At 35.5% G+C, this 12,803-nt stretch overlaps 1 protein-coding gene across 6 annotated transcripts in view; it reads right to left on the reverse strand.

Moving 5' to 3' along the window:
* Window positions 1–12,803, reverse strand: part of LOC150103378 (protein C19orf12-like) — a 61,269-nt gene that overhangs the window by 24,985 nt on the left and 23,481 nt on the right. The window lies entirely within an intron of this gene.

Consider the following 12,803-nt stretch of genomic DNA (forward strand, 5'->3'; position numbering starts at 1 on the left):
CATCAGCCATTAATCACACACTTAATCTTCTGTCAGAGCAAATCAAATCTTGCACTCTGTTCAGATTTGCATCCATCATTTTTGTTTTTTGGCTGCCCACTTCTGGGGTCGTCGTTCACATCTTCTCGTCCACCTTTGAATCTCTTATGCAACTCAAAGACACTTGACTTTTTCAGAGCAGCCATACCATATGCCAATTTCAACAGCTCCAATGTTTCAATAGCAGTTGTGCCAATTTTCACACAAAAGTCTGATGTTAAAATGCTGCTCCAAATTTCAATCACACGTTTTTATGCCAAAGTTTACACGCAGATCTCTATTGTTTTTGCAATAGCCAGATATGATAGTACTACATGAAAAAAATTGCATCATTACTAACTTCCTATCTACAATTTTCCTCCAAATCAGTCTGTTACTTGTAAAGGCTTCAACATTATCAGATCTTATATTTCTATCATCTAAGGCACTTTGTACCGTATCAATCCACCTATATCTTGGTCTTCCTCTGGGTCGTTTTCCTGCCAACCTGGCAGAGAACACTTGTTTTGCTAATCTTTCTTCGCCCATTCTGTTTAAGTGACCATACCATCTGAGATTAGCTCTGCTAACGCATTCCTGGATGCTGACAATGTCAAGTTCTTTCCTAATATCCTCATTTTTAATATGATATTGCCATTGATGCCATCTGTTCACGCCTCTAATCTTTCTCAGGACTCTCATATCTGCGGTCTCTAGTCTTTGGTCAAGTGTTTTACTTTTGACCCAGCTCTCAGATCCATAAGTTAAAACTGGTTTGAACACTGTCTTGTATACAGCTAATTTAGTGTTCTGACTAATTTCTCTCTTATTCCATATGAATTTATTCAATTGACTCCCTACCGTACCAGCTTTGTTGACTCTATTGTCTATTTCCATATTTAATTTACCATCTTCAGTAAAAAGCATGCCTAAGCAGCTCAAATGTTTTACTTCTTCCACAGGTTCCCCCGTTCACAACACAGTTGACGTTTTCAACAATTCTAATTATTTTCATTCTCTTTGTCATTTTAATGCTGACCTTCACATCATATCTATTACAACAGTTATTCAATTTAGTCAGGGAATCTTGCTAATTGTAGCGGATTTATTTAGAAGTATAACATCGTCCGCATAAAGCTAAGAGCTGACATTAACATCTCCAATTCTGATATGTTTAATACCACTTTCCTTCATAATGTGATCAATATAGATAATGAATAACAGAGGGGATAATGTACATCCTTGTCTCACACCAGATTTAACATTAAACCATCTTCCTATACTTCCTTCAATTCTAACTGTTGACTTGCAACTCAAATAAAGACTAAGTATTGCTTGATATAATGCCATCATCGACACTATATAACTGTAGCGTATTGAATAGCTTCCCTCTTCACACCTTGTCATATGTCTTTTCCAGATCGAAAAAACTTAAATACAGATATTTCTATGCTTTCTCAACTATTTGTCATAAAGTGAAGATCTGATCCTGACAGCCTCTATTTGGCCTGAATCCAGCTTATTCTTCACCAAGCTTTTCTTCCACAATTCTTCTCAACAGTTTCTCAAGTATACTGGCATAAATCTTGCCAGGAACACTCAGTAGGGAAATCCCTATGAAATTCTCACATTGCTTTATTTCTCTTTTTATATATGGGTACTATTAGAGTTCTACTCCAATCATCGGGAATTCGTCCTTCTGTCCAGGCTTTCTGAACTATGCAGTGCAGCCACTGTAAGACTTTTATACTACCATACTTCAGCATTTCTGGTCGAATATCATCTACTCCTGCTGCCTTTCCACATTTCAAGCCTTTGATGGCTTTTTCTACTTCAAGTATAGATATGTATTCCTGCCTGCATACATGGTCAGTGTTTTTTTACCACTGTGCTATCATCACTGCTTGTTTCTTTTAGCAGTTTTTCAAAGTAATTACTCCATACTTCAAGGATATCTTTTTCTCCTGTTTTCATGTCACCTTTATCATCTCTAACTCTTTTTACAGCACTCTTTCCTGCATTTCTAAGCTTCTTCAACAACCTCCAGAATATCTTACTACCTTCTTGATATTTATTTTCTATGTTCTTGCCAAAGTCCACCTATGACTTTTGTTTAGCTACTTTTACACAGTGTTTTGCTTTCTTACATTTCTCTCTGTGTTCTCTAAGAGCACAAGCTGACATATTTGCCAGGAACTTTTGATATGCTTTCTTGTTTTCATTCACTGCCTCTTTAACTTCCTGTGTCCACCATGGAGTTCGAATTTTTCTATCCTTGGAGACAACCTCACCACATGCCTCTCTGGCTGAATCAATCAGTGTTTTCCACCGAATCTCCAAGGTTTGGTTTCTGTTCTCAAACTCTTTCATTTTTTCTTCAATAATCTTTCTGTATTTTAGTCTACAGTTCACATCTGAGAGCTGCTCAACTTTTATTCGCTTTAAAACTTTCTTACATGTTATTCTTTTCAATATGAAATTCAATTTTATCCTGCTCAAGACTAAATAGTGTTTGCTTCCAATTTCAAATCCTCTGTACACTCTGGTGTCCTGCACCAGGGAGAAAACATCACTATCAACAATAACATAGTCAATGAGACTTTTCTTATTCCTTGCCACTTCTCTCCATGTGAATTTGTGCACATTTTTATGTTGGAACATGGTGTTAGTAATAACCAGTCCATGTTCTGAGCAGAAATCCAACAGGTATTTGCCATTATTATTAACTTTGCTATTTTCTTCAAATTTTCCTAAAATAATTTTGTATGTATGGCAATCATTTCCTACTCTGCTATTTAGATCCCAAACAAGGACCAACTTTTCCTTTTTCATTGTGTCAGTTGCTTTTTCTAAAGCATCAAAAAATTCCTCCACTTCTGCCTTAGTAGAATCTTCTGTGGGACCATAGGCACAAATAAGTCTCATTGTCCAGTTCCCCATTCTCATATTTGCCCACAGTACTCTACTTGAGACTGCCTGCCATTCAAGATTAGCCTCGCATTTTGTGTTGAATACTATGGCTACTCCTTTTCCTTGATTGTCATTGCCTGAATATAACATTTTGTATTTATTGCTCAGAAAGATCTCACCAGTTTTTGTCATTTTTGTTTCAGTCACCCCGATTATGTCGATGTGGTACTTATCTAATTCTTCAACTAGCTCTATTTCTTTGCCATTCAGGCTTCTTATGTTGATAGTACTGATCTTTAACTTTGGTGATGTTGAGTTGGAGTGTGCTTTCAGATTTGTTCCAGTAGCTGACTTTTCGCTGTTCATCCTGGTTCCCTGGCAAAAACAATGGGGGCCTTGTTTAACTAGGCGACGCCCCAGCTGGCATGAAATTTTGTCATGTTGTACCATCATTTTCTATATTGGTTTAAGCCAATAAGAATACAATTTGGCCGGGTTTACGCACACATTAGTTAAAATATGTATAAACACAATTACTGATGTGACTCCGACCAAATCGCCACATGGGCAACACTACATGGCCGTTTCGGTAATTAAATTGTCACACCTTGTATACTTTTAGTCTGGTTTGCTTTTGAACTAGGTTAGGTTTAATATAGAATTAATTACACCTGTTATTTTTAAATATTTTGCAATCTTTAGGTTTATATCTTTTTCATATGTAATCATACATCCTAGGTAGATAACAAGATTTTAGAACAGGTGAATTCATTTATCTATTACTATTTTAGTTCTTATCAGATTTTGTCCTTTAAAGGCCATTGTTTATTTTTCTGTTGATATTATTAAATTATATTTAAGTATAGTAGGATAATCAGAAATGTGGCAAAAATAAATGCAGAATGATTTGAATAGGCTGGAATTGTGAGCACGGGAAAATGGATGTCAGTTCAATGTAAAGCCATGTACTTTGGCATGATTAGATATCCAATGTCATATTATATATTAGGGGTCTTGGAAAAAGCTAGGGATCTTGGACTGTCAGTAGATAGGAAGCTGAAGTTCAGGGGTCATGTACCAAAGATTGCAAATACAACTCAAAAGATAATCGCAATGCTGAAACAAACTTTCACATGTAAGGATAATGATGCCATTTTGCCTCTTTACAACAAGGCCTTGATAAGATCTCACTTGGACTATTGTGTACAGGTCTGATCTCCTGGTTTTTGTTGCGATTCTGATACAGTTGACAGAATACAAAGGAGAGTGTCAAAAATGATATCAGGACTGTGGAACACTGATCATGAAGACACTGAGAATTTGTAGACTGCATACACTAGCAAACAAGAGAAAGAGAGTGATCTGATTGAGACTGAAATGGTCATACAGGACTTCATTTGATGGAATTTTTTTATTTTATGGAAGGTGGAGAAAGGATAAGAGGGCATTCTTGGAAGCTGAGAATGGGTGAGGGCTAGATTTTTCTCTCATAGGGTGGTGCATGATTGGAATGGATTGAGACTGGATGTTGTGTGTGTGCAAGCAGTGTGAATGAATTCAAGAACAAATATGATAGCTGGTACATGTAGTATGTGGCCTCCCTAAATGAGTCCCTGGAGGTCTCTCTTAATAATAATATATGGTCTTATATTAATTATTATATTCAGGCATATAGAAGTTTAAAATTATGTACATCCATTATTTTATAAAGAATGTATGTATGCATATATACAGGAAGATACAGGATGGAGTGTGCTAGCGTCATCCTTAATAGCAGATGCCATATGTGAGTTGCTCAGCTAAGTCATTATTTGTTTAGTAGATATTAGTGATATTGTTATATATATTTGGTGTTATTTTGTTTATTTTTGACTGTTGTTTAGTCAACTATTATTATGCAATATACTTTCAAAAACATTTCTTCGTTATGGCACCAATGCGTATGAGAAAAATAATGACATCAATGTTGACTAACATCAACATGCAAGATTTAGTGTAATGTAATGTAATGCATGTTTAATGTATTTGTTGCAAAGAAAGAATAGTTTGTGGTATGAGACCAAGAATGGAGAAAATATTTGTAAGAGATGTTTCATAAGTGAGCATAAGAAATGCAAGTAGCGTTGGGAGTGAAAGAATGAACTGACTGATATTTTGGATATAAGGCAGGATTGTCAAAGTGTTGTAGAGAATGTAGTGGAAGAAGTGAATGATAGTGCACAAAATACAAATGAGTTTTAAGGAAGTGGCTGAAAGTATATGGATGATCAGTGCCGTGGGTAGGAGGTGCCTTGTGCAAAACTTTTTCAGCATCCCCATAAAATAAGTTTCCATGAAAAATTTTACTTTGTTAAAAGTAAAAAACAGTTTATATGCATACATAAAAATAAATCTTATTTAACAATAGTAAAACATTGTAATCACAAAATTCATTAATAAGGAATTTTTAATAATAAAAATTTTCAAAAATGTTTATTTCGTTAATACGACAGAACATGTATACATATAAACAAAAATTACTTTTAATTTAATATAAAAAGAAATATTACATAACAAAGATAATTTGGAGATATGCTTTTAACTACATAACAATTAGGATAAATGTAGATTTATTTTACATATTTATCCGTCTTGCTTTAGTCCCCACAAAATTTTTCATAATATCTTTAATGTCTAATGAATCCATAATATTGTTTTCAATTGATAAATCCGTTAGACACTCTCCAGACATTGTTGACCGCAAATAATTTTTTATTAGTTTCAGTTTTGAAAAACTTCTTTCCCCTGATGCTATGGATATTGGTAATGTTAAATAAATATGCATTACAATTGAAGTATTCCGAAACATGTCGGTTAATTTATTTCCGTATATATAATTTAAAACATCCTGAGGAGTCAACTCTTTTTTAATAAAACATTGCATAGTTTTTAATTCTTCAAATAAAGTCATACCATCATTATCGCAATTGTCAGAATCTTGATTGTCACTCAGTTTTAAGTGCAAATCTTTACAATGTTTCATTAGATCTTCATCGCTCCAATCTTTTAATTTACTAATGTCTCTTATAACTTTAAAGTCCTGACTATGTTGTTTTAAGAGTATGAATTTTTCCATGATACTGAAGTTACTGTCATGTCTAAAATCACAAAGAAAAAATTTATTTTAAAATTTTGTTTAGGATGATGCGTTGTCTCATCTGATGCTTTGTAACAAAAACATTTGTTTTTTTGCGAATGTCTTGAAAAATAGGATCAATGTTAAGATCGTTTGCTACTTTTTTCGCAGTTCTAATAATATTTTCAAAATATTGATCTGTTCGGCGAGTATTTAATTCTTGTATAACATAATCAAGATTTTCTGTAATTTTTCCTATATCAAATGTCGGATTCTGCATTATTTTGCTTGCAACATTTACGAGACTTAAGATTTCATACCAAACATGAACAGAGCAAATAAATTTAAACGAATAAATCTTTGAAATTAAGTTGACTGCCTGAACTCTAGAATCGATATCTTTAGTTTCATCTTCCGTAATATCCAAAAGAGCCTGGTAAATTTCTTTGATGTTATTTTTATGTGGCTTTATTGCTTCTACTCATCTTTCCCACCTAGTAGCAGAAATTATTCATGTTTTAAATTTAAAACACAAATATGTTTTTTTTTAATATAGCCCAACACTTCACAGATATTGAAAAATAATTATATAATTCCTGTATTACCCTCAAAAAATTTACAGTTTCACAGGATATCTTAGCTGCATCGTTAGCTACCAAATTTAATGAATGAGCAGCACACAGAATAAAAAAAAAGTCCTTGACTTTTTTTTTATTCTGTGTGCTGCACAGAATAAAATTTTTTTTCTGCAGTCCATTATGTTTGCCTCGTGCCTCTGGTAAAAGGCCTAGCTGTCACAGAAGTGCGACTCTGATAAAATATGTTAATTAAAGCACAAGATTCAGCTGTAAGCCGAAAATTAAATTGTTCATATGATTTTGCTTGTGATATGTGTAACTGTGTTGATTGCCACCTAATATTCAACAAAATAATTTTTATTTCTGTATTTAACAGATCCCAAGAACCAAGATGAAATGTGTTCAGTTAAGTGGTGCACAAAAGCAAAAACTATCAAAAAAGAAACAAGAGGAGACTTTGGAATTAGATTCCAACACTGCAAAGCTGACTTATTTCTTCACACAAGTTCCACAACATTATATACCAATTCCTGATCAGAGCCAATCTCCATCATCAGAAGTGGACACAAATACCACTTTGATCACTTCAAAATCAAAATATGATGTTGGAATCATCAAGGTGTCACAAGCAGGTTCATCTAGCACGTCTCACTACTGACCTCACTTTGTCTGTAAATTCTCTTGATATCTCTACTGAAAATGTTGATGCAAGTTGCTTTACAAAACATTCTGAGGTTGAAATAATTGCTGAAAATGAAAGTTTAGTGGGCCATGGTAATGGTGGTGAAATGATTCAGTCTGCAAAAGATGAAGTAAATATAGCAAAAGATCCAGGGTTGTGGCTTGATTTCTCTGCTGATGACGTGGCTTATTGGACTGCTTGTGGACCCAGTGACTGTCAACACCACAATGGGCCATTTAACAAGTCTTACCGACATTTCAGTAGTGGCAAACCAGTAAGATACTGTTCGCAGAAACTTTTTGTTGGGACAAAAGCCAATGGTGAGGAATACAAGAGAGAGTGGTTATTGTATTCACCATCAACGGGATCAGTTTATTGTTTTGTTTGTAAACTGTTTGCTCCTAAAAATTTCTCACATTTTGTTAAAAGAGAAGGGTTCAGTGACTGGCGAAATACTATTGTAATTGATCAACATGAAAAAAGCACTACTCACCAAGACTCTATGCTAACATACTTAAACTTGCAGACAAGGTGTAGGGTTGGGACAACAGTTGGAAAAACAAATTCAGGAAGAGTGTGATTACTGGGAACATGTCCTGAGGCATGTCATAGCTGTTATTCATATGTTAGCTGAACATGGCTTGGCTTTTCGAGGAACAGAAGAAAGATTTGGATCATTGCAAAATGAGAACTTTTTAGGGCTGCTTGAGCTCATAAGTCAGTTTGATCCATTTTTAGCAGGTCACATTGCGAAATATGGAAATTGTGGCAAAGGAAATCCTTATCTGTTCAACGGCTCAAAAGGTCCACGTGCTTATTGTTGATGAAGTAAAATCTTCTGGTTATTTCAGTTTGTCAGTTGATTCAACACCAGATCTGTCACATATCGGCCAGTTAAGTGTTGTACTTAGGTACTTAAAAGATGGACAGCCTATTGAATGCTTTTTAACTTTTCTGGAAATGAAAAGCCATACCAGTGAGGAAATGGCAAATCAGGTATTGCAGTACTTACGTAAAGTTTGTCAGCTAAACTTTTCAAAATGTAGGGGTCAATCTTATGACAACGCTGCTAACATGTCTGGGCATTATAAGGGAATGCAGCAAAAAATTTTAGAAACAAACAAGTTTGCTATATATGTACCCTGTGCAGCTCATTCACTAAATTCGGTAGGCCGAAGTGCTGTTGACTGCTGTCAAGAGGTGGTTAATTTCTTCTCTACAGTGCGGTTGCTCCATACCTTTTTTTTCAGCCTTAACCAGCCGGTGGACAATTCTTAAAGGTTGTATTGGAAATGAAAATGTCTTAAAATCCCTCTCTGTATCAGATGGGAGGCACATGCTATGGCAACAGCAGCAATTTTGAAATCTTTCTTTCAAATTTTAGAAGTGTTAGACTGTATAGCCGAAGACCAGTCACAAAAGGGAGACACTAGAAGAGAAGCAGATAATATTGCAAATAAGATGCAAGAGCTAGAATTCGTTTTTATGTTGAATTTTTGGGATGAGATTTTGCAAAATTTTCAGAGTAAGCCAAGTTCTACAGAATGAAGATGTCAACTTAAAAACATGTGCAGATCTGTATGGATCATTAGCTAACCAATTGTGCACTTCACGAAATGAATTTGAGAGATATGAAGCAGCTACAAAGGAAGTGCTACCAGATGTTGATTACAAGGCAGCTCAAACTCACAAACGTATCAGAAAGAAGGTACCCAATGACAGAGATGCTCCAGAAGTATATCTGAATGCCAGAGATAAATTTCGTATCACTACCTTTTACACAATTATTGACAAACTTGAAACTGAGATGAGAAGAGGAGAGATATACAAAGAAATATCAGAGAGATTTTCTTTTCTAAGTGATGTGCCACATAATGCTACTTCAGTGACTTCATCATCTACTGAAATTGAAAGTATTCTCAGTGTTGTCAAAAGCTGATTGATGCTTACCCGGAGGACTTGAACACTAATTTCTCAGCTGAGCTTCAGCAGTTTCACTCATATGTGCACCATAAGTTCAGTGCAACAAAAAAATGTAAAAACAAGATTCAGTCATGCTGAACTTTATAAAATAATTGTAGAAGACAATATTAAGTGTGCCTTTTCAAATGTAGACATTGCCTTTCGTATATTTTTAACATTAATGGTCACAAATTGCTCAGCTGAGTGTTCATTTTCTCAGTTGAAGTATATTAAAAATTCCATCAGAACAACTATGCAACAAGGCAGGTTGAATGCCTTAAAGTATAGAAGCAGATATGTTACGTAAGTTAATTTTGAGGATCTGATCAAAGACTTTGCAATTAAAAAAAGTAGGAGAAAACTTTTCAAATCTAAATAAAGTTGAAGTATACAAAAATAAACATTATTTTCCATCTTACTATAAGTTTTGTTTCATTTTGAAAAATAAAAATTTATTTTATGGTTTATTATTGTTTATATTTTGAATTACATATATATGGGGCACCAAAATCTTTTTAGTGCTTAGGGCCTCTATGGGTCTTAATCCGGTCCTGGGTATACTTAACGAGAAAGTGACGAAAGCTTGTTTTTGGTGCGAAGATAAAGGATGTTAGTGACACTAGGTATGCAGAAGAAAGAAGCAAACAAGATAATTGTTTTGAAAAATCATTTGAAAGGTGAGAGAGTTGTTAGTAGAAGCCAAAAGAAGAGTAAGAAAGTAAAGATTGTGAGCCTGCTGCCTCGGTATAATAAGACAGAACTGAGAAGGGGGCCATGATTACCAACGAGAAGATTGTGCAGGAGAAATGGCATGCAGTTTATTGACGTAAGGAGTGAATTTGATGGATGAAAGGACTTATATATACCCGACAGACTACCTTTAAATGGTTTTGGAGTTAGATGTTTGGAGAAAGAGTTGTTTAGTGAGACTGTGGTGGTACAAAACCAGGGAAACTAGAGATATTAGGGATGATGAAAACAAGCATGTGTCTGGTCACCCCTGTGATAAATGAGCATGTGCACAGTAATAATTATGCAATGCCAAATGGGATTTCATAGGTTTCTGATTTCAATGGATTGGTAATGGCATTACACAAGGGTAACTATGAGCACAAAGGGATGTTGAAATTCATGTACATAATTGCAAGTAGCAAGAATAAGGGTGAGGAGTTTTTGTCATTGGTCAGTTAGACCTGGCCAAAAATTATAGGCATCAGCGAGACCTTATTGACTAAAAATGATATAGTTACAGGGATAAAATGTATTATATTTTCAGGGAGAATGGTGGAAACAGGACAGGAGGTGGGATATTTCTAATGAGAGCTGAAGAATTACAACAACAAAATTAGAAGTTGAGAATTTTAAGTCTGAGGGAGATGGTTCATTTGAAGCTGTCTGGTGTGAGATACATGCAAAATAGGACAAAATACATTGCTGAGTGCTGCTATATATCAGGAGACCCACAGGAAGATGAAGATGCCATGTATCAGCAGATTAGCACAATGAAAGTAGGCCAAACAATTATTATTGGAGACTAACTATGGGGAGATGGAGGAAAGGGGGCATGGCAAGATGAAAGTGGGATTTATACAGTTGCTAAGGGATAATTATATGAAACAACATGTTACAGAGGGAACAAGAGGGTTGAGAGCATTGGATCTGATAACAGCATCGGAAATGCATCTATAACCAAAGTTAGACACACTGCCCCAATTGGAGAGAGAGACCATGCAGTCTTGTTCTGGGAAGTTGCCAAACATGTGGAGTTCTCTGTCAAGAAGGGGTTTATGTTCAACTATAAGGCTGGTGATTATGAAACAGTGCCTTGAGAAGCTACAAGGAAAGAATATCAGTAGTGCATGGCAAGTGGTCAGAGATTGCTTAAGTAGTAATAGTAGTATCAGACTGCACACCAAAGATCAGGAGGATAAACCAAGTTGGAATTAAGTGGATGAGTAGGGATATAAAGCAAGAGCTGCAAAAAACAGAAAACTTTGTGGAAGAAATATAAAGAAAAAAGTGATCAGCATACAATGAACAGTACAAAGTGAAAGCAAGAAGGACTGACTGAAGTTCTAAGTAGTATGTTAAGGAAGGCCAAATCAGACCATGAGATAGAATTAGCCAAACATGCCAAAGTAAACCAAAAAGAGTTTTTTTGTTATGTAGCAAGTTAGAGGAAAAATGACTACGGTAGAATGACTGAACAATGCTCATGCAGGAAGGTGACTGAGCCAAAAGAAATAATTGAGTTGCTGAGTGATCATTTTACAAAAGGTGTATCATCCAGGTGGAAATTTTAGTTACTGATGTCACAGAGACACATATCAAAATTGAGGTAGATGAAAGGCATTCAGCATATTAAAAAATATGAATGTAAACACAGCAGTGCGACTGGATGATATCAGCCCATGAACTATGTGAATGTGCAAGAGAATTGGCATTGCCTCTGATGAAGTTGTTCAATCTAAGTCTTAGCTCTGACAGGGTTCCAAGGGAGTGGAAAGAGGGTAAGATAGTACCATTGCATAAAGGTGGCTCTAAGACAGAGGTAGCAAACTACAGACCTATTAATATATTAGGAGTGGTTGTTAAAGTATTGTAAAAGTTGCTAAAAGGTAAAATACAGCAATGAGTGGATAGAGCTTCAATACTCTATAATGGGCAGTATGGCTTTGTAAAGGGCAGGTCCTATCTTAGGAACTTATTCACATTTTTTAATAAAGTGACACCAGAATTGGATACAGGTAATGGCTACGCCACGATACTGCTCGACTTTGCCAAGACATTTCACAGAATACCACATGGAAAACTATTACAAAAGCCGGAATAAATGGGAATGGATATGAGGCTAGTAGCATGGATGGGGAGGGGGTAGCTGAGAGACACCAGAGAATAGTATATGGTGGAGTAGAATGATGGTGACTAGTAGAGTACCTTGGGGTTCGGTACTAGGGTGACTACTCTTTAATTTGTATATCAAAGACATACGGAAAGATTTAAGAGGGGATACTTAGATATTTGCTGATGCTGCAAAACTGGAGAGAGCAATAGTTTATAAAGATGATGTAGATACCTTCAGGATAATTAAATAAATAAATTGGCATTGTGTGCAAAGGATAACGACTGTCAATTTCATGTTGCAAAATGTAAGGTTGAAAAGGTTGCATATAGTGTATCATATTGATGGTATTGGATTGCAGGAAATTGATGAGGCTAGGGACTTGGGGATAATGGTGGACAGAGTTGAAGTTCAAAGGGCATATTGCAAAAGTTGATAAAATAGCTCAAAGGATTACTTGGATGTTGAAAAACATGCTAACAAGCAAAGATAAGGAAATTATTATCCCTCTTATAAGGCTGCATCTTGACTACTGAGCAGAGATTTGGTCATCTGGGTGTCTTGGGGACCAGGAGGTAGTAGAGAGGATTCAGAGACAAGTGACCAAGATAGTTACAGATCTGTGGAATACTCCCTATCAGGATAGGTTGAAGGTTTGTGGGTTACAAAGTTTTAGTTAATAGGTAGAAAAGAGGG

Source organism: Typopeltis vanoorti, chromosome 9, assembly GCF_054136105.1.
Source record: "Typopeltis vanoorti isolate ZY-2024b chromosome 9, IOZ_Tvanoo_1.0, whole genome shotgun sequence".
Taxonomy (NCBI): Eukaryota; Metazoa; Arthropoda; class Arachnida; order Uropygi; family Thelyphonidae; genus Typopeltis; species Typopeltis vanoorti.